The following is a 20,574-nucleotide window of genomic DNA, read 5'->3' as shown; positions in this document are numbered from 1 at the left end:
AATAATTCTGTTTAGATAATTAATAATGGTCTCATCCCTAATGTGTTGTTGTTGTTGTTATTCGGTCGTTTATGTTTGAACTGATAACGTACGAGATATTTCTAAAATAGCTGACACAAGTGGCGCCCGATAAATTAGACGCTTATTTTATTCTCATACACTCTGCATTTATTCGTTTGTCATATTCCGTCTCTTTCTTCTAAATAATGAACGGGTAACTGAAAAAAAAACCTTAAAAATGTTGCGATAACACATAACACGAACCCGATAGGGCGCGCGCGTGTGTGAATTAGGTGACAAAAACAAGTCGATAGGTACGCGTGTGCCGTTTCTCTGATAATACGATAGTAATAAATTAAGGGACGATTGACACACTTGTTCAATTAAATTATTATTCGGTTCTGTCCGTCCACCGTGACCCCAATAACTTGACACCGCTGACTTTGATAACGCTTCGGTTAACTCATTTGCGAAATATTGTTGCTTTTCATCTTGTTGCAACAGCGCTGTTTTGCTTTCTCTATCCCGCTGTTGCTATGCGACCCTTTTTATTCTGTAAACGAGTTTCTCAAAACAACCCACAGACACAGCCCACTGAGGTTCTCCCCGGATCTTCTCAGTGGGTCGCGTTTCCGATCCGGTGGTAGATTCTACAAAGCACTACTCTTGCTAGGGCCAGTGTTAGCAACACTCCGGTTTGAGTCCCGTGAACTCACCTACACGTTAGGGCGAAGCTGACATAGCATCTCAAGGCTATCAGCATAGGTAGGAAAAAAAATTCAAACAAATCAAAATTATGGGATATCTCATTGTTCCTTAATTATTATTAACTAACGACCCGCCCTCGCTTCGCTTCGGAAATTGTAATTTATTATTGAATTCTCCACTATTTAATGGATATTATTATACATATAAACCTTCCTCTTCAATCACTCTATCTATTAAAAAATACCGCATCAAAATCCGTTGCGTAGTTTTAAAGATTTAAGCATACATAGGGACAGACAGATATAGGCACAGAGAAAGCGACTTTGTTTTATACTATGTAGTGATTATTAATAATTATTCACTTACTTTCTTCTCACTTTTAGTTTCAAAAGAAACAATTTTCCTTAATAAAGTCGACAATAAATCGAGTGTGATTGATTATTTATGTCTGTAAAGCTTTTGTTAGTGATGGCGTAGTTTATTAAGACAAACATTTTCAGATACTCTCGGCGTACCAATGACTAACGACGTAATCGGTTTTCGATGAAAAAATAATCGTATTTTTTGTACGGAAAATCTTGAGAAATTTAACCATAACAGCTTAATGTATTTTTCCAAGAATTTGTACAGAGTTCACTGCCACCATTACTCGTATCAAACACAGTTGAAGACAAACTCAGAATATTAGCCTTAACCAATACAAATGTGTACGATTATCTTCACAAAGCTAGACATCTAAAGCGCCGCGTTTTCCTTCCATCAAATTAGTAACAAGGGGTTGATTGATGTGCCGCTTCAAAGCACGTACACATTCCGTCTTAGACGATTTACTTGAGTGACATTCATGTACATGTTAGCAATATGTTATAAAGAATTTATCTGTACGAATTAGAATATTTTCCATAGATTATTAAATAAAAAAATAAACTTTTCAAGGCAGGTAGCGGCAATCCCGTTGAAATGTTTATAGGTTCGCGTACCAACTTAAAATCTTGCGGTAAAGTTCATGAACTTTTAAAGTAGTCGTAAAGAATACTAACAAACGATCTCACGGCTCTTCTCTTGTCTGCTGTACTGGGTCTACGGATACCGGTACCGATAGTAACAACATGGCAGCCCGCCCAAATTTTTTTTTTTGGTCCTTTTAAGATGAATATACCTGGTGCAGAGCACCTAGTGATTGGGTGATTACCGTTGCTTTAAAAAGTAGGCAATACCAGGGGCAGAGCCAAACCACTGACTATTACTTGCTTTATTCCTGTCGAAGTTGCATTGGAATAACATCTAATCTACCTTTCATACCGCAAACGTTACTCTTTCGTTCAAGAAACAGCCAGGCTGGTGATTTACGCTAGCTAGGTAGAGCCGTTTCATTGTTAATAGGCAGTTTTGCTGACTATCTAATCAATTATGGACACGCCTCTTGTTAGCGGGTATGTGTTCTCAAGGATAATGAGTTGTCGAAAGGGCTAGCAGACTGGAGTGATGAGGCATTCCTTAGCGATTGAACGATGGAATAGTGAATTTATTGGAATAGTGAAGTTTGTGATATAATAATCAAGATTCTTGTAGTCTGCTCGTACTACTACTGCTGCTCCTACTGAATTGTTTGGTGCTTTTCATTTTATGTTATACATAGAAAAAAATTAACGACGACCAATCAAATATCTATATATATATAAATTAATTGCTGTTCGTTAGTCTCGCTAAAACTCAAGAATGGTTGGACCGATTTGGCTAATTTTGGTCTTGAATTATTTGTGGATGTCCAGAGAAGGTTTAAAAGATAAAATATGAAAATATGAAATGCTCGGAATCAAATAAAAATAACAATTTTGTTTTTCCTTTGATGTGTCGTCGGACGGATTCATTTTGTTTGTTTTAAGTTTATTTTATACAAAAGTTTACGTCTTTTATTTACCAATTGAGGCGCTACGAAGTCTGCCGGGTCAGCTAGTTATAAATATAAATTCAAATCTGGACACATTACATTTAATGTGCATTTGATGAAATGTGAAATATGTCGAAGACAGCCAATTATACGTCCTTCACAGCTATAAGACTTATCCAGAATAATCTTTTTTTCATCTCGAAGGTTTTTTCAATTATGTAAAGTTGTGTCCGGACTCATAAATTCTTATTTAACGGAAAAGTTTATTTATAGCGTTCATTGGGCAGCGGGTATTGAAATCGTTTCCTTGAATAGCTCCGTTTTTCGGAACCAAATTAAGAACATTTTTTACAAAACTATGTTAATCACTGCCCAGTCACCGTCCTCGTCGAACCCGTTGCTTGCGACGAAGGGCTCGTCGAGCAAATTAACCCATAGACACAGCCTACTGAGTTTCTCGCCGAATTTTCTCAGTGGGTCGCGTTTCCGACCCGGTGGTAGATTCTACGAAGCACTGCTCTTTCTAGGGTCAGTGTTAGCATCACTCGGATTTGATCCCCGTGAGCTCACCTACTAGCTATGGTTACGCTGAAATAGGTTCTCAAGGCTATCATCTTAAGTAGGAAAAATAAATAAATAAAACTGTAACGTCAGTATATGATGTATTTTATAACAACCAAAAAAGTAGCTGTCGCTAAATATGTATGTATGCATTTTGTCCATTCTTATAGATAACTATTCTATGGTTTTTTTTATTTTTTTTTATTAATAAACATAGTCTGATCTCATTACCCATACACGACTTTACTAACCGCAATACAGTTCCCTCTCGTGTGGACCACCACTGACTCCTTTAGAATGCAAATATTTACATACCCACAAATAACAACATTAAAATCTTCTTCTTCTTGTCTTTTTTCATACATTTTATGGGATCGGTCGGTCGCAGCATGTCCTTTTTTTTCTTTTTTTTTTTTTTCCTACCTATGCTGATAGCCTTGAGAGGCTATTTCAGCTTCACCCTAACGTGTGTAGGTGAACTAACGGGGCTCAAACCGGAGTGTTGCTAACACTGACCCTAGCAAGAGCAGTGCTTCGCAGAATCTACCACCGGATCGGAAACGCGACCCACTGAGAATATCCGACGAGAAACTCAGTGGGATGTGTCAAGGGGTTAATTCGCTCGTCGAGCCCTTCGTCGCTTATGGTGCCTAAAAGCACCGTTAATGGATCAGGGGGATCCGTAATGACGTGCTTTGGGCGACGTCGACGGTTTACCATTCGGTCTACAGGATCGGGTATGTAGTTTCCAGCGGCCACAACAAGAGGGTTCTCATGTCGTGCCGCGTTCTTGAAGTGATCATGTCCTATTATCATGCTACATAGGGATTTGTTTCTTGGATTATATCTCCATATATCCACTGCAATGGCATATTATGATCAAATATTTTATTTATTATACACGAAAATAAATAACATAACTAACATTAACATTAATCAAAATACATAACTAAAACACAAACACCATTTTTGCAGTGATATATTTTTTTAAATAGCAATATGCAGAGTAGTGCACATATTTCTTTTAGTTAAGCACAAAAGGAGTAAGAAGGACAACATCATTAAAAAAAGTATGTATTTTTTAATTAAAACTTATCTATCATATATTTCATATCTATTTTTCTGTAATACAAAATCTATTAAATCTCTAAGAATCAATATTTTAAACCCATACCAAATCACATGCTTTCCTTATTAATTACCATTGGTTCTGAAGACAAGCTTTTTTTAATTATAATGAAAGAAAGCAGCGAGAAATTCCTTTTTTGTTATTGGGCAATAACAGTTCAATTTACGAATGCGAAACGTAATTTTCAGCCGAGAAGCCACGTATTTGTTTCGCTTTAACGACTTCTGGAGGCTTGTTTGTTTTGTAAAGTGCTTTTACTTAGTAGATAATAGGTATTTCAAGAGCCCGAGGTTTATAAAGGAAAATGTATTAGATTAAAATAAAACTCGTTACTACAATTTAATTATGTGCTTCTCTATAACATTTTTGAGAGCATTAAATAAAAAAAAAAAAAAAAAAAAACAGCATAAACACAATTTATCTTGTACAGGGATTTTAAGACCCCCTTTTTTCCTTATTCGGTCGCTGGTAACCGAAAGAGCTATTCCAGCAACGCACTGGCTGTTAGGTGAGCTCACGGGGCGCAAGCTAAGAGGATTTGCTAACACTAGCCCTAGCAAGAGCAGTGCTTCGCAAAATGAACCACCGGATCGAAATCGCAACTCACTGAGATGATCCTATAAGAAGCTCAGTGGGTTGTGTCTATGGGATCTTTAAGAACCCTTCCCTTCCCTATATAATTATGTTATGGTCAATAGATGGCGTCCACAGATAAACACGCCAAAATTGAATCGCGGTGACGAGATAAGTATAGTTTCAATCAGGTCCACGATTGATTATAATTGAATCACATTCCCGATCCTGCGGACAGAATGGAAAGCAGTCGACGTCGCCCAAAACACGTCATCGCGGATCCTCCTGATCCACTAACGGTGCTTCTAGGTACTTCAAGTACCGGTCCGGTCACCGTTCTCGTCGAACCCGTCGCTTGCGACGAAGGGCTCGACGAGTAAATTAGCTCTCAGACACAGCCCACTGAGTTTCTCGCCGGATCTTCTCAGTGGGTCGCGTTTCCGATCCGGTGGTAGATTCTGCGAAGCACGACTCTTGCTAGGGTTCGTGTTAGCATCGTCGTCAGGTTTGAGCCCCGTGAGCTCACCTACTAGTTAAGGTTCCGCTGGAATAACCTCTCTAGGCTACCAGCTTAGGTAGAAAAAAAAAATTTGAATCATACTTACCTGCCATAGGGGACACCGTAATCAATTAGGCAGTTCCCCCAGGGCGAGATGTTTCCATTGCACTACGGATTCGTTAACCCCTGCGATTATCCCTAATGTGGATAAATCGGACGCGCAATTTTTGGCAGTGGAGACTGCGTACGCGCTGTCCCCTCCTCACTAAATATTATCTCTTTATATACATATTATTGCTATGGTATGGTTGGCACAACGGCCGATTAAATATTACACCTAAATTCTAATATATAATAAAGACATCGAATATCCAAAACAAGTTTAAAAAATATAATTCAGCATCTGTATTAGTGCATACACTACAAGCAATAAAAGTAAGAAAATAAAGAAGTATTTTTAAACAAAAGTAACCAACCAACGCAATCTGAAAATTTTGGGAAAAATATTCATGCTTAGATTACCCTCGCCCCTAGTGAATATAAGTGAATACACCTAATAAATGGGGTTCATGTCTCAATTATGTTTTGTAATGGCTGTCCCACAGTTAAAACTGGAACACATTAGTATTTCGCGGCAAGTCCTGGTGGAATATTGCTTCCTACCCATACGATGAAGAACGTATCAGCCCACTGAATTTCTCGCCGGCTCTTCTCAATGGGTCGCGATTCCGATCCGGTGGTAGATTCTCTGTTTTTTTATTATTTTTTTTATTGCTTAGTTGGGTGGACTAAGCTAAGTTACTCCTTATATCATCAGCTACCTATCAGTGAAAGTCTCGTCAAAATCGGTCCAGCCGTTCCAGAGATTAGCCGGAACAAACAGACAGACAAAAATTGTAAAAAATGTATTTTGGTGTATATACCGTATTACATATTCATATTATTATGCATGTAATAAAAAGCGATTATTTAAATATTACAAACAGACACTCCAATTTTATTTATATGTATTCATGTGTATTTTCTTAGATAAAGTAATAACTGCCTACAGGGTTGTTGTATCTCTCAATTATTCTTATCCTTTACGCGACAAAGGCTTCAGAATGTACAATTCTACATAATAATATATAATTGACGGTTTAAGAAGGCATTTTTATGTGTAGATTATTCTAAAAGGTATTTATTATAAGGTATGATAATAAAGAAAAGAAGAAACGTTGAACTGAAATACCTAACTATGGCCTAGAATCTATGTACCTATATAGTGAAATACTCACACACGCCTCTTTGTACGCATCAACGGTTCCATTTTATTTCAATGGAAGCGTGCGGGATTTAGCTGGAAAGACTTATTAATGATTTAACTAATTTACCATTTTAATTAGTTTACCACAGCGCAAATAATGAACCTCCACATTATTTTAAGCTTTTATGTGTATCAAAGTTATCCAGCTATGAAATTAGTTTTACACTTCGATCAGAAAAACGGATAATTTATTTGTACGCCCACTATTATATAATGATTGATGCTGTACTCATGTTAAGCTTTAAATCTATTTAGGTTGTATGTAGAAATAAAATATTAATAAAAAATATGAAACACAAAACAACTACTAAAGATATGTTCTACTAACTATAGGTATGTTCCAAATTTATGTCGATGTTATCGGATCCAATCTTGACAAATTACTTACTCAAACCCTATTTTCGGGACGACTTCATCAACTTTGATGCCTAGGTATTTGGTACTAAAGCGTGACGTAAAAGTTCAGGGTCAAAATTTCTTACAAAGCTTTTTCTTGATTAAAAGTAAGCAACATTTGTAAATGGAATGGAAATACTAAAAACATTTAATGAAAACTGTTACTTTATAATCAAATTTAGATTAATCAATTAAATTTTGTTATATGGTTATGTAGTTCTTTTTCACATTCCACTGACTCCATTTTAAATGCTGCTGTGAGGAACTGCATCTTCGTCGCTTTGTGAAAAGAAGCGCACGTTAATATTAGTTACGTATATACTAACCTGGAAAACTTAAAGCGAACCCGAGAGCTACTGCCTGATCAACTGCCTCCCAGCTTCAGGCAAATTATACGAAAGGCTAAATTATACAAATTACACAAACGAATCTGGGACTCCATCACCTCAAAAGGCATACTCAACAACCAGCTTGGATTCCACGGGAAACATAAAACCTATCGAATGAGTAGCTATAAACAAAAACAAGAAAAGAAAAAGAAGAAAAAAAGGAGACTATCGCCAACCGCATCGCGAGCATTGTACACACAAACGCCGCTTGTTTTTCATCTCAATATTTTTTACTATTTTTCTATTACGAACTCTTACGGACGATTATCCTCGTCGTTGCGCGAGTGATATACCCGTGTTTATGAACACCGTGAATTTAGAGGAGTGCTGTCAAACCATTTGGCCGAGCGCCGCCATTACGCGTCGTCCACCAGTCACGTTTCTTGGATTCTGCAGCCTGCAAGAAGCCAGCAACGGGTTGGTAAGTACGTCTACTTTTCATTACCTAGCCTCAGCCTACCCCTCTTTTTGTTCACCTTTTGGTGACACTTACCCCCGCAGAAACCTCCAAAAATATAGAACCAGCGCACCGCCGTGGTGAAAAATTTGTAAAGATTTAGTTTTTCCTACCACGAAGTAAATTGCTCTTCGTAAAAGGGTGACACGCGGTGATGCACCGCTTTATGTGTGTTTTGATTAAAAAACGTTTTCCTTCGACAATTCGATGTGCGTGAAATATTACACGTATTATGGTATACATTAACTCGAATATATCTTTGAAATGATGTAATTTTAAATTTTGCATAGCTATCTGTATTATAAATCTATATATTAATACGTGAAGCAAAAACGTTGTATCCCTTTTTACGAAAATTGCGCGGCCGGAGGAGTATGAAATTTTCCACACTTATAGAGAATAAGGAGAAGAAGTACACAATGTTAATATTTTTTTAAATAATGCATAAAAGATACATTAAATCAATAAAGAAAACATTACACACACTACATACCATGTATTTGACGCACACACGCATGCATACTATTTATTGTCAAACTTTTGTTCTTGACGTCTGGTCAAATTGAGAATAGATTAAATATTGTTTGTCTTTGTTAATATTTTTTATAGTATAGTCTTGGCGAAATTTGCGATTATAGAAGTATAAAATACAATCTTATTAGTGTACAAACTTACAATTCCAATTAATTATAGTCGAATTTCGATTACTGCGGGACCTCTAGTACTATTTATTGTATTACCGGGCTCTTGCCATTTAGATTGAAATTGATGGTAGGGCGTTATTAAAGCCATACGACGGTTTTTAACTATTAAATAGCCATCAAACTACCTATGTCGGCGAGGCAATGATGCATTCCAATTCGTAGAGTGGGACAGCTAAATATTAAAACATTTCAGTTCATCCATACACGTGGTATTACCGATTTATTGTGTACTCTCGTTATCCTTTGAAAGCGACTAAAATAATTTAATCTAAAAATTATAGTTTTGAGAAAGAGACTCAAAGAAGAAACTAAAAAAACACATTTTAGTATAACAGCCATGTTAGTACACAATGCTTCTAAAGTAGAAAATACATTCCACTAAATTCGAAACGATTTCAAACAAAACAGGCGTTAATACCTTCTATGAGTCTCTACTAAAAAAAAAACGTTCAAGAAAAAAGAAATCCCTTTGACATGTAACGTTATTGTAAAATTTATGTGCATACATTAATACATGATTTCGGTGTGCGGTGATGTAATAATGTTTGAAAATCGTCCTTGTTATGTAGATTGGTATTAAAATTCATTCTGCGTGTTCACGTGTTTGCATATTAAATACGAGGAAAACCCAATTGACGCAGAGGTGAGGGTCGCGTTTGTACATATTTCTCCTTAAAACAGATATTGAATCGGCTAATTGGCCCAATTATATGTACGTATCATCATCATAGTGTACTGATTGAAAATTGCATATTTTGTCAGGCTTTCTTTTTTTGATAGTACATATTTTATATTATACCATAAATATATTATTGGTGGGTAATACTGAGAAGCATTAACTCATTCCGTTTTTGTAGTATTAACATTATTGAAGTGCAAAGTTCAATTGAGACCATATTTGCACCTAGTCCATAGCATCACCAAACTTTCTCGCCGGGTCTTCTCAGCGGATACCGATTCCGATCTGGTATTAGATGCATTCGGGAAGCAACTGTCCTCGAGCAGTCAATTCTCATTCGGAGGGGCTCGGCCAGCTGTCGGCAAATCTTCCCACCTCCCCCCTGCTGAATAAGCTCACCTGTCCTGCCAAAGCCAGAAATGCCAGAAATACAAGTCGTCGCGGCCTAAAGGATAAGACGTCCGGTGCATTCGTGCATAACTAGCGATGCACCGGTGTTCGAATCCCAGGCGCATACCAAGTTTTCTAATGAAATACGTACTTGACAAATGTTCACGATTGACTTCCACGGTGAAGGAATAACATCGTGTAATAAAAATCAATACCCGCAAAATTATAATTTGCGTAATCACTGGTGATAGGTACTCTTGTGAGTCCGCACGGGTAGGTACCACCGCCCTGCCTATTTCTGCCGTTAAGCAGTAATTCGTTTCGGCTTGAAGGGCGGGGCAGCCGTTGTAACTATACTGAGACCTTAGAGCTTATATCAAGGTGGAATGCGGTGGCTCGACTTTTACCTTGCGATGTCCATTCAGGTGAACCATGAGTTTGTCTCTTCATCTATGCTAATAAATAAAAACAAACACTTTAATTACAAAACAACAGATGTCGGTTGTTTAGCTCTGACTTATAGATTGTGTAGGCATCTTAACTGTAATTGACCATGAAATTTTTCAAGTTGTAGTGCAAACCAAAATTCTTTCAACCAGATAAAAACAGGTATTGGTGGGTATTATTCGAAAAGGCCAATTGTGATTCGCGACCTTAATAATACCTAAGGTACCTCGGGGACGTCGGATAATACGAAATAAGCGAAAATAAGCGAAGGCCAGGTAAAAAAATCAGGTTTTATAAAAGGAACGTAGCCGAACCACAACGTTATGATTATTGGATCACGATTATTTCCGATCTTAAACGATTTTCGATGTTTTTTTGTTTGATTTTATTGAATCAAGATTTTATTTCGTTATATGTGTTAATTAGATTATTTCCTATTGAGAAAGTCTTAAAATAAACTTATACTTGTATTCATTCATTTTTGTATCTATCCACCTTTTGTTCTTATTGCTTTGATAGGTGGGAGAGCTCACCGTTTCGGTGTTAAGTGTGTACCTGAGTCCGTAGACATCACCAAATTAAATACCGCCACCTTGAGACGTAAGTTCTATGTCTTAGTTTAGTCGGCTGCCCCACCCTTCAAACCAAAGCGCATTACTGCTTAACGGCAGAAATAGACAGGGTGGTAGGTAGTACCCTTACGGGCATAGAAAATGCCTTACTTACGCAATAATAACCACATTTTTTTTTAATGAAACAAGTTTTTGATCCGTTGCTCTTGGTTAACTCAGTGAAATACTCACTGTCTTATTCATATTGAGTTAACAGGCTTCAAACAGAGTTAATAATAAGCTTGATAGAAAAATACTGTAATAATAATCGATATTGATAATTTAATCGATAAAGCTAAAACGTATAGTCCGACGATGCCAAAACAGACTAAACAGCATTTTAAACCTTTTATCGACATTCGACGTAGCATCAAACATTGCCGACTGATGGATCAATTCATGTCTATCAGATCAGTCAGTTTTATGTTTAGTTAGGTTTTCGATTTCCAGTCTGTCAACGTTTTTGTCAATTTTTCCTTTTGATTTTTTTTTGTTTTCATTCATCATTGGACCGGTAAATAACTCATACAGCCAAATCTTTTTTTACCGAATGCCGAAGCTTAGAACGGAAAGAAGTGAAATCGTTTGATATGATATTAGTTATGGAATGATTTTATATGAAATTAAATGCCTAAGTAATGATAGTAACCTGGCAGTAAAATGGTGAAAATTTACTGACAATTTAATGGACTTTTAAAAATCTCAGAATCGATATCCAACGAGTTTGCTTCGTTTTCCCCTAATTCTAAACTATCCAACTCTCTATACAGTTAATGGGTCATTATTATCACACGAACAAACCTAATAAAATACTAGATTAACAAAATGTAAACATTCACAAAACTTGACACATCATGTTCCCGCCCAAAAGTATTTATTGTTTTGAATGAATAATTTTTTATTGCAAACTTGAGTAGATAAAACCCAAGATTGTTTCCTCACAGGTCAAATTAGGTGCCTAAGGTATGCTTTGGATCTGATTTAGACTATTTGACCATTTGATATTTCATCGTCAATAAAATACGTGCAAAGTATGAATACTTTTCAGAAATAGGTTATTTAATTTGAATAATAAAGTGAACAACCACAAAAGCGACAAATTTCACAAAAATAACTAACGTGTTATTAAACGTGTTAGAATTGATTGAAATTATGATTAAATAAATAAATATTTAATAACAATCACGCCACGCTAACTGGTCCCGTGCTAAGTTCGTAAAGAACTTGTGTTACACGTACCAGATAACGGTAAATAAATGTCAAATAAATGTAAGATTTTTATTATACACGTACATATATTTTAATATTTAATATACATCCATAACCCTGGAAAAGAGATTTATATTTATCATACAAATATCTTCCCTTAGCGGGATTCGGACCCGCGACCCCCTTGTGTAGTGACCATGTCACTTACCACTACGCCAGACGGCCGTTCGATTCGATTGTATTCGAGATTAGATTTATACAGTTTAACAAACAGTTTTTTAAATGAACACAAATTAATGGAAATCGATGGTCATCATAAGGTCAATGATAAAACGTAACGAGGTCGCAGGTCGACGCCTTGATCCGATTAGATTTGCACCACACTGAACACATCGATATGTGACGCGTTGAATGTCACCTAAAATAAGAGACGATAACGAATAATCACAAAGCAGAGGCTTTGCAAGACGCAACATAAATAGGTGGAATTAAAACAGATGAAATAATTAAATCACCCTATAAAATTTAATTAAATAATACTGATTGTAGGATGTCTTGTGAATCCACCCAGATAGGTACCACCACCCTGTCTATTTCTGCCGTGAAGCAGTAATGCGTTTCGCCTTGAAAGGTGAGCCAGCCGGTGTACTGTAAAAAATGAGACCTTAGAACTCGTGTCTCGAAATGGGTGCCGGCATTTACGTTGTAGATGGGCTATGGGCTCCGGTAGTCACTTAACACCAAGTGTGCCGTGAGCTCATCCACCCATCTAAGCATTAAAAATAATAATAATGATAATAAAAATAATAGATTCTTTAGAGATAATCATTTTTAGTACCTATTTTAATAACCTTACAAAATGCCTGAACGTATTAACTTAGCTAAGATTGCTTATGTCAAATCTTCTTTATATTACATTATTTTTTTTGGCTATTACATTAAACCTTCAAGTTCTTATTTTATTATACGCACTCTTAATGGAAAAGACTTGTTTACAAGACATCAACGTTACCTACAAAAACATAAAGAAAGCCAATCAACGACCTACGAAAACATATTCAGTGGTAATATTCTCTCGATATAATATTTTCGGGCAAAGAAAAACTAGATACAATGAAAATATTATTACAATTTCAAAGCAAAAGGTCTAAGCTTTCGGCCAAATACACTTGCGCGTATTCTATGAATAACAGAAGTGAAGGGTGTTACACAATTACGCTAAATGTTACCAACAAGTTCGACGTGACATTTAAGAAAAACTTTGTTTTCGCAAGAAAAACAAGAATTGTGTACTACAACTTTAGATATAATTTGCAATTGCTATTCCACACAATTATACTTAACTCACACTTACATCATAAATACGGAAGTAGATGTCTCTACTGTTAATATTTTTACACGAAAAACAGATTTGATTAAATTCGGAATGGAAATAGTTTTTGTTTTTATTACTTAAATTGGTGGACGAGATCACAGCCCACCTGGTGTTAAGTGGTTACTGGAGCCCATAGACATCTACAAAGTGAATGCGCCACCCACCTTGAGATATAAGTTCTAAAGTCTCAGTATAGTTACAACGGCTGCCCCGCCCTTCAAATCGAAACGCATTACTCCTTCACGGCAGAAATAGGCAGGGCGGTGGTACCCACCCGCATGGACTCACAAGTGGTCCTACCACCAGTAAAAAAGGGTGTTTGAGATGATCCCTTCATCTCCTTTTTACCATCGCACCTCCCGCCATCGGAGCAGAGTTCATCCATATTATCTGGAACCGCTGCGCTCATCGACAGTGCGTTTCCAGAGGTCTTTTTTGCCACGCACCATCCGGCTATGGAATGAGCTCCCCTCCAAGGTGTTTCCCGAGCGCTATGACATGTCCTTCTTCAAAAGAGGCTTGTGGAGAGTATTGAGCGGTAGGCAGCGGCTTGGCTCTGCCCCTGGCATTGCTGAAGGCCATGGGCGACGGTAACCACTCACCATCAGGTGGGCCGTACGCTCGTCTGCCTACAAGGGCAATAAAAAAAAACACAACCTGTCTTTGTGAAACTGGAAAGTCCTTTTGGCCACCAGTAGTCCCTCAAACATAAAAAAGATAAAACAGCTATAATTGAGAGTTGAATATAATTGAGAGCTCGAACTTCATGTCTCAAAGTAGGTGGTGGGATTCACGTTGTGACATCTGTAGACCCCAGTATCTAAATACCAGATGAGTGGTAATTTCGTTTACTACTGAATTAAATAAAATCGATGCATTATTCAATATCATCGTTATGAAATCTCACACTAACGTTAGCTTCAGCGATCTCTTAATTTTATCACTCTAATACAATAAATCGTTCAAAACACGTAGACGGATAACGAACATTATATATATCTACAGTTCGAAGTACCTCAGGAATTCGAAACGATCTCTCTATCAATTTCCATTGCCAGTCACGTTTTGGTTCAAATGAGAGAAAATCTAATCTTTTTTCTGCCCCGCTGAAGTGATTGGGCCCTAGTATAAAGTGTCTCTCGAATGGACGTGTTTCAACAACGCCGTCTGACTGTGAGACCTTTACAAAGCCGGATTAGATCTCGTTTGCATAATCGGACTCGATCCAGCACGGAATCATGCCGATATCCCGGGCTATCTATTCTATTATCTGATGCCGTTTTCCGTACAAAGTTCGCGTTAAAATCACGCCGAAAAGTTTTGTAGTAATCGTTTAAAACTTCTCTCTATCAACGACTAATTAGTTGTCGCAGATTATTTTCTGCTACAACACTAAAACAAAAATTCTAAAATAAGGTAATAGTTTTTTTTTTGGTTCGTTGGAAAATTGAATTCGAGCACAGTTGATCAATTAAATAATTTCATCATGGTCTACGATGGATAGGATAGTATTCGGCTATTAATTTGTCAATAGTACTTCTTTCAGATACAAGACTTTTCTGACAAACTAAAAATGTTTTGGCCGAGTGGTTAACTTTGACACATGCGACCTCCCACGATATTGTTTTCAAATTTAGACCGCTACTAATGATGATCATTGTGTCATAATATAATATCGAGTTATAAAAATACAATTATGTTTTATAGTAAGAGAATGGTGTACAAGGCTGTTAAATGGTTTTAGAAGATCATAGATATCGCAATGTCAATGTCGCTACCCTCCATTAGTAAGATATGTCGTTAAAATCGCATTTACATTGTGCTGTACAACGTTTTTCCTGCCGTTCAAAGCATAGAAATAGGCAGAATTATTGTACTTATCCTTGCTTAAACCGAATGAGTAGCTCACTAGATTAAGTATAGAACTATTCTAAATAATAAACTAAGAAAAGACGGTCTAAAATTAAGAAGACATTTGAAACTCTTACTATCGTTGAAGTTACGTATCCAAGTAGCTGAAAATTTAGGAGCGTGAATTCAACGAACTAAGGTAAAATTCTTGTGATAAATTTAGGTGAAACAATAATCTTGGTTATAAACTATCACAGAATTGTCGGTATTTAATCTTTTTCAACGACAAGAATAGCTTACTTTATTAGGGACTATGTATCCCGTTAAATCACGTATATTTTATTCGTAATTTTAATATGACAATCACGTTTCATTCGAAACGTCCGCGGATTTAATAACGACGCGCTACATTTAAAGATCAAACAAACATCGAGATATATTTACAATGAAAATTATATCTAGTACATGAGCACTTTAGTCTACAAGGAGACAACGTGTTTAAAAGAATAAACAGTATTGTATTTAAATATGTATATTAACTGGCTTAGATGGCGAATATCGTTTGCTTATAGGCATCACAACGTGGATACCATTGCTTACGTTAAAACATAATTGTATAGTGTTTTGACGTGAGTATGTCTCAATTGGTTTTTTTAAGAGATTTTATGACCTGGTAACTAGGACCTTTAAGTCATGTCTTATTTTTCTTATTTTTATAAAAAATGAAAATTTAGAGTGGAATGAAATGAAATAAAGATAGATGATTAAATTGAGACATTAATCAACTGGAATGAAATGAAATGAAATGAGATGAGATGATATGGGATGACATATAATCTCAGTAAAATGGCGGTCATTTACTGAGATTTTTTCAGTGGACTTTTTGGAGGATCCCAAAAAGTTACGTCCAGCGTTGTTTCGTTTTCCCACATTTGTGCACTTTCACAGATATTAAACAGTTAATAAACCACCGTTATTACACATTTAAACCTGAAGAAACACAAAATAAAACAAATTACACAACTTCACTCCTCGCGTTCCCGCCAAAAACCGTCTCAGTTATATTGTTAGAGCCACCATAGATAATAAATACACTTAGTAAGCCACTACCCTTCCACTAAAATCAGATCCCTTGGATGGTCGCTTCGTGGCGCAGAAATAGACAATATATTGATTAGTTGTGTAGTCGTGACCTTTTTTTTTGTAATACTTACTTAATGACTTCCACGACAAAGGAAAATAGCCTTAAATAGCATCTTGTAGTAAAATTGAAACCCGCAATAATATGAATTTGCGGTAATTACTAATGGCAGGACGTACCTGAGCCCAAAAGGGTAGGTACCACCACCCTGCTTATTCCTGCCGCGAAGCAGTAATGCGTTCCGGTTCAAAGGATGGTACAGCTTTTATACCACACAAAGTGGTGCATTCACGATGCCTATGGACTTAGGTAACCACTCAACACAAGGTGGGCTGCTAGCTCTTTCACCCATCACGTGAAATAAAAAAGTTATTAAACTCAATTACAAACTATTTACAAGACTATGTATTACGTAATTTAACAAACTCAGTAAGCCAGCTCCGTGGGACTTTAATCCGTAGGTCGGGAAACGGTATTCAAAGTTGAAACATTGACATTAGCTTTGGTGGAATTTACATAAATTCAGGTGAGATCTGCAAGTACAATTTGGTTGTGATCTCAACAGTTATAAATTGAGTTATCCGTTTCCAACTACGTTCTGTGGGGATCTGTGACGTTTCCCTGGCAGCTTAAACTATCTGTTGTTTATCTTAATACGATCTCTCGAAGTTTGATGGCATGGAAATAATTCTAATTACGGATTCTAATTCTACGGATTCCTCAAAGAATTGCCATCTTTTAACGCTTAAACGTTAAACGCTTCGTAAAGCCTCGTGTTTGACTTCTGTGTGCTTAGTGCGAGTTTCTTAACGTTCTCGATAGCGTAAAAGTTAAGCCCTTTTTGTATTTATGCAGTAAGCATTAAGCAGCATGTAAGCAGTATTATTTGTATGCAGTTGGAACGGCGCCCCTAGTGGCAAACGTACGCAAACGATCCCATTTCATACTTGTAACTTTTACGCTATCGAGGACGTTAAAAAACTCTCACTAAGCACACTGGCCTCCATAACCATATGCTATATAGGATATATATATATATGAATCTATATTTGAATTAATTGGTACACCGCGTGTACTTCGTTTTCAAACGATTATTGTCCACCTGATGGTTGTCTGGAAGAGAACGCTCTTAACCATAAGACCGCCAATTGTACCTTTTTGTATTTAATCTTTCGCATTTTTGATTTTTATTGGTGTACAATAAAGAATACTCTCGCTCTGTCTACATTTGTTAAATATGTATGTGAAGGTCGCTTGATTATGTTGTTGTAAAAAAGTTTACTTACTTTCAGTCGATTGTCATTTTACGCGTTTTAATTTGTCGTTCTAGAGACGAGAGTACGGTCTACCCCATTACCGAAGGCGGTATACTTCAGTGTGCATAGTGCGAGTTTTTTAACGTTCTCGATAGCGTAAAAGTTAAGCCAATTTTGTATGCAATTGGAACAGCGCCCCTAGCGGCAAACGATCCCATTCCATACAAATATGAACTAACTTTTACGCTATCGAGAACGTTAAAAAACTCGCACTATGCACACTGAACGCGAATAAGCGCTATACCTACTTTGATATTATAAAACGGGAGTCAAACTCCTCAATTCGAAACTCGTGTCTTTTTCGCGCCAGAAACTGACAAGATGGCGGTACCGTGCGGACTTGCAATACCGCAAATTAATTATCTTCTTCATCTCTATGACAGATTAAATAAATTAAATTATATATTAATTTATTCCTATAAATATTTTTCAACAAAAAAATACTTTGAATTGCCTATTGGACATCTACAAGTTAGAATTGATTACAACTATTTTCAACTTTAAAAACGTTTGAAATCCTGTATTTCTGACCATATTTTTGTAACTTATATTATTAACTAATAGAAATAATGTTTATTTGATAATAATAATAAAACAATTTTAATGTTTTTTTTTATAATGACAGCTAATACGATATTTTAGTATTTAGTAGATACTAAGATATCTACTTCAATAAAATTAATAAAAAACTTAGAAAAGGTAAAATAAACTTCCAATAAATTCAATATTAAATGACGACTTAGAAATGTATTCGTTGCACATATTATTACATTATGTATACAAGAGATCGATTGATGTGAATTCCCGAAATTCATTGCATAATCGGATCTCGTATAGCCTAGTTTCATTTAACAAATCCCGGGTGTGGGCGCATTAATTCAGGCTAAAACTATGTACCTGCAAAGGCGCACCTGTGTTCAACGGGCTAATCTCTCATTACGGAAGCCGAGTGTGCTTGAGTGCAGCCACCGTCTTGTGTCCAATGGTTATTACAATACACACTAAACTGTTTGAATAGTAAAAGGAAATATTTCGATATTTTTTTACCTGCTTATTAGTTCACCCAATTAGACAATAAAAATAATTAGAGAACAGATTTGAATGAGAAAAGTCTTGAGACGTAACCGTTCGCTACAAATGACAACATTAAGTCCATAATATAAGACTTTGTCTTGAAGTCGTCGTGCCCTAAAGGATATGACGCCCACTGTACTCATATCGAGCGATACGACTATGTCATACCCGATACTGTGGACCAAATGGTAAACAATCGACGTCGCCATTATGGATCACGTAAGCACTTCACTACGGATCCCCCGATAAATTAGCGGTGCTTTTAGGTACATCAAGCACCGGTCACCATCCTCGCCAAGCCCGTCGCTCGCTACGAAGGGCTTGGCGAGTAAATTAACCAATAGACACAGCCCATTGAGTTTCTCGCCGGATCTTCTCAGTGGGTCGCATTTCCGATCCGGTGGTAGATTCTGCGAAGCACTGGTCTTGATACGGCCAGTATTAGCAAGACCTTCGGCTTGAGCCCCGAGAACTCACCTTACACGCTAGGGCAACGCTGATATAGTCAGTCTCTCAAGGCTATCAGATTAGGTAGGAAAAAAAAGGGACTGTGCCGGTTTTCGAGTCCGATCCACTTCCACAATGAAGTAATGAATGAGTAATAAAATTTAAATCGGCAATAATATTAATTTACGTAATTACTAGTGTTTTTTTTTTTTTTTTTTTATTGCTTAGATGGGTGGACGAGCTCACAGCCCACCTGTTATTAAGTGGTTACTGGAGCCCATAGACATCTACAACGTAAATGCGCCACCCACCTTGAGATATAAGTTGTAAGGTCTCAAGTATAGTTATAACGGCTGCCCCACCCTTCAAACCGAAACGCAAACGTTAAGGCATCTTCTGAGACCGCACGCGTAGGTACCATCGTCCTCGTTATTTTTGCCGAGAAGCAGTACCTAATGCGTTTCAGTTTGAAGGGTGGTACAGCCGTAACACTATCTAAATAAGATTTTAGACAACACGTCTAAAAAAAAACTTATCGCGCTTCGCTGTTACTGCGACCGAAACCTTCTTTGAAGTGTCATCAACAACTTCACCAACTTCTATAACAACCGATCAATCGTTTGGAAATCCTATACGGATTATCTACAATATCGATCGAGGAGATAATCTACAATAGATAACCATACAGGAGCGGAGAGTAATCTACATTGAGTAGATAAAATGTTTAACTTCATATTGAGTATAACCGATTCAATGTCCATGTATATATATGTTCCTAATTCGGCTCAGTCAATTAAAAACGTATAAAGAAAATCTTGCAATTTCTCAGTGAATAGGTACACCACCACGCTCTTGTGCTTTAACAAAGTTTAGTGTTGGAACGTGACCAGCACTTGTCCACTATTGTTTTATGTATTTCGCATTTAGGAACCGTAATCTTGAATTATCCGTTGAGAAACGTGACTATTTTATTTGAGCGGGAGTCCGAGTAATAGCGTCTTATTGAATATTGAAAAAATTAAGTAGAAGTGTTGCTGAGGTAATTCGTATGTTTGTATCACATGATACCCATGTTCTCACCTCCTCATTCCTTTTAAAATAATTAGCAGAACCTAAAGACATGACAACGAGACACAGGTCGTATATCCTTTGGAGATTAACCCTTTGACTGACATATAGGTCACCGGTGCCCTACGCGGCGCACTGAAGTAATTATGTCGATTTCGGTTACTAAGCGTCTGGATAGCCTAACTTTACCTTCTTTGGTTTCAATGTACATATGTTTCTTGTCTTATGTCTTTTATGACTCTTAGAAATAGATTAATTCTCAATGTCTTCGGATTCGTTTTTCCCAGAGTCTACTAGACATTCCGGAGCCTTAGTATGAAAATTAAAGAGAGAAAACGACATAATTACTTCAG

The 20,574-nt window shown here is 36.8% G+C and overlaps 1 long non-coding RNA gene and 1 other non-coding gene across 3 annotated transcripts; both read left to right on the top strand.

Moving 5' to 3' along the window:
• The first annotated feature begins 5,459 nt into the window (after positions 1 to 5,459).
• Positions 5,460 to 5,622, top strand: LOC119628974 (U1 spliceosomal RNA). The gene has a single exon (XR_005245069.1). It is a non-coding gene; the product is annotated as a U1 spliceosomal RNA (small nuclear RNA).
• Positions 5,623 to 9,071: 3,449 nt separating this feature from the next.
• Positions 9,072 to 10,607, top strand: LOC119628903 (uncharacterized). Of its 2 annotated transcripts, none has more exons than XR_009973837.1 (2): positions 9,072 to 9,256; positions 10,282 to 10,607. It is a non-coding gene; the product is annotated as an uncharacterized LOC119628903 (long non-coding RNA). The 2 variants fall into 2 exon arrangements; XR_005245030.2 differs by having other exon boundaries at positions 10,257 to 10,607.
• Positions 10,608 to 20,574: the final 9,967 nt, after the last annotated feature.

The sequence above is a fragment of the Bombyx mori genome, chromosome 9 (genome assembly GCF_030269925.1).
Source record: "Bombyx mori chromosome 9, ASM3026992v2".
Classification (NCBI taxonomy): Eukaryota; Metazoa; Arthropoda; class Insecta; order Lepidoptera; family Bombycidae; genus Bombyx; species Bombyx mori.
The sequence above is the reverse complement of the archived record's forward strand: the minus strand, read 5'-3'. Positions and strand labels throughout refer to the sequence as shown.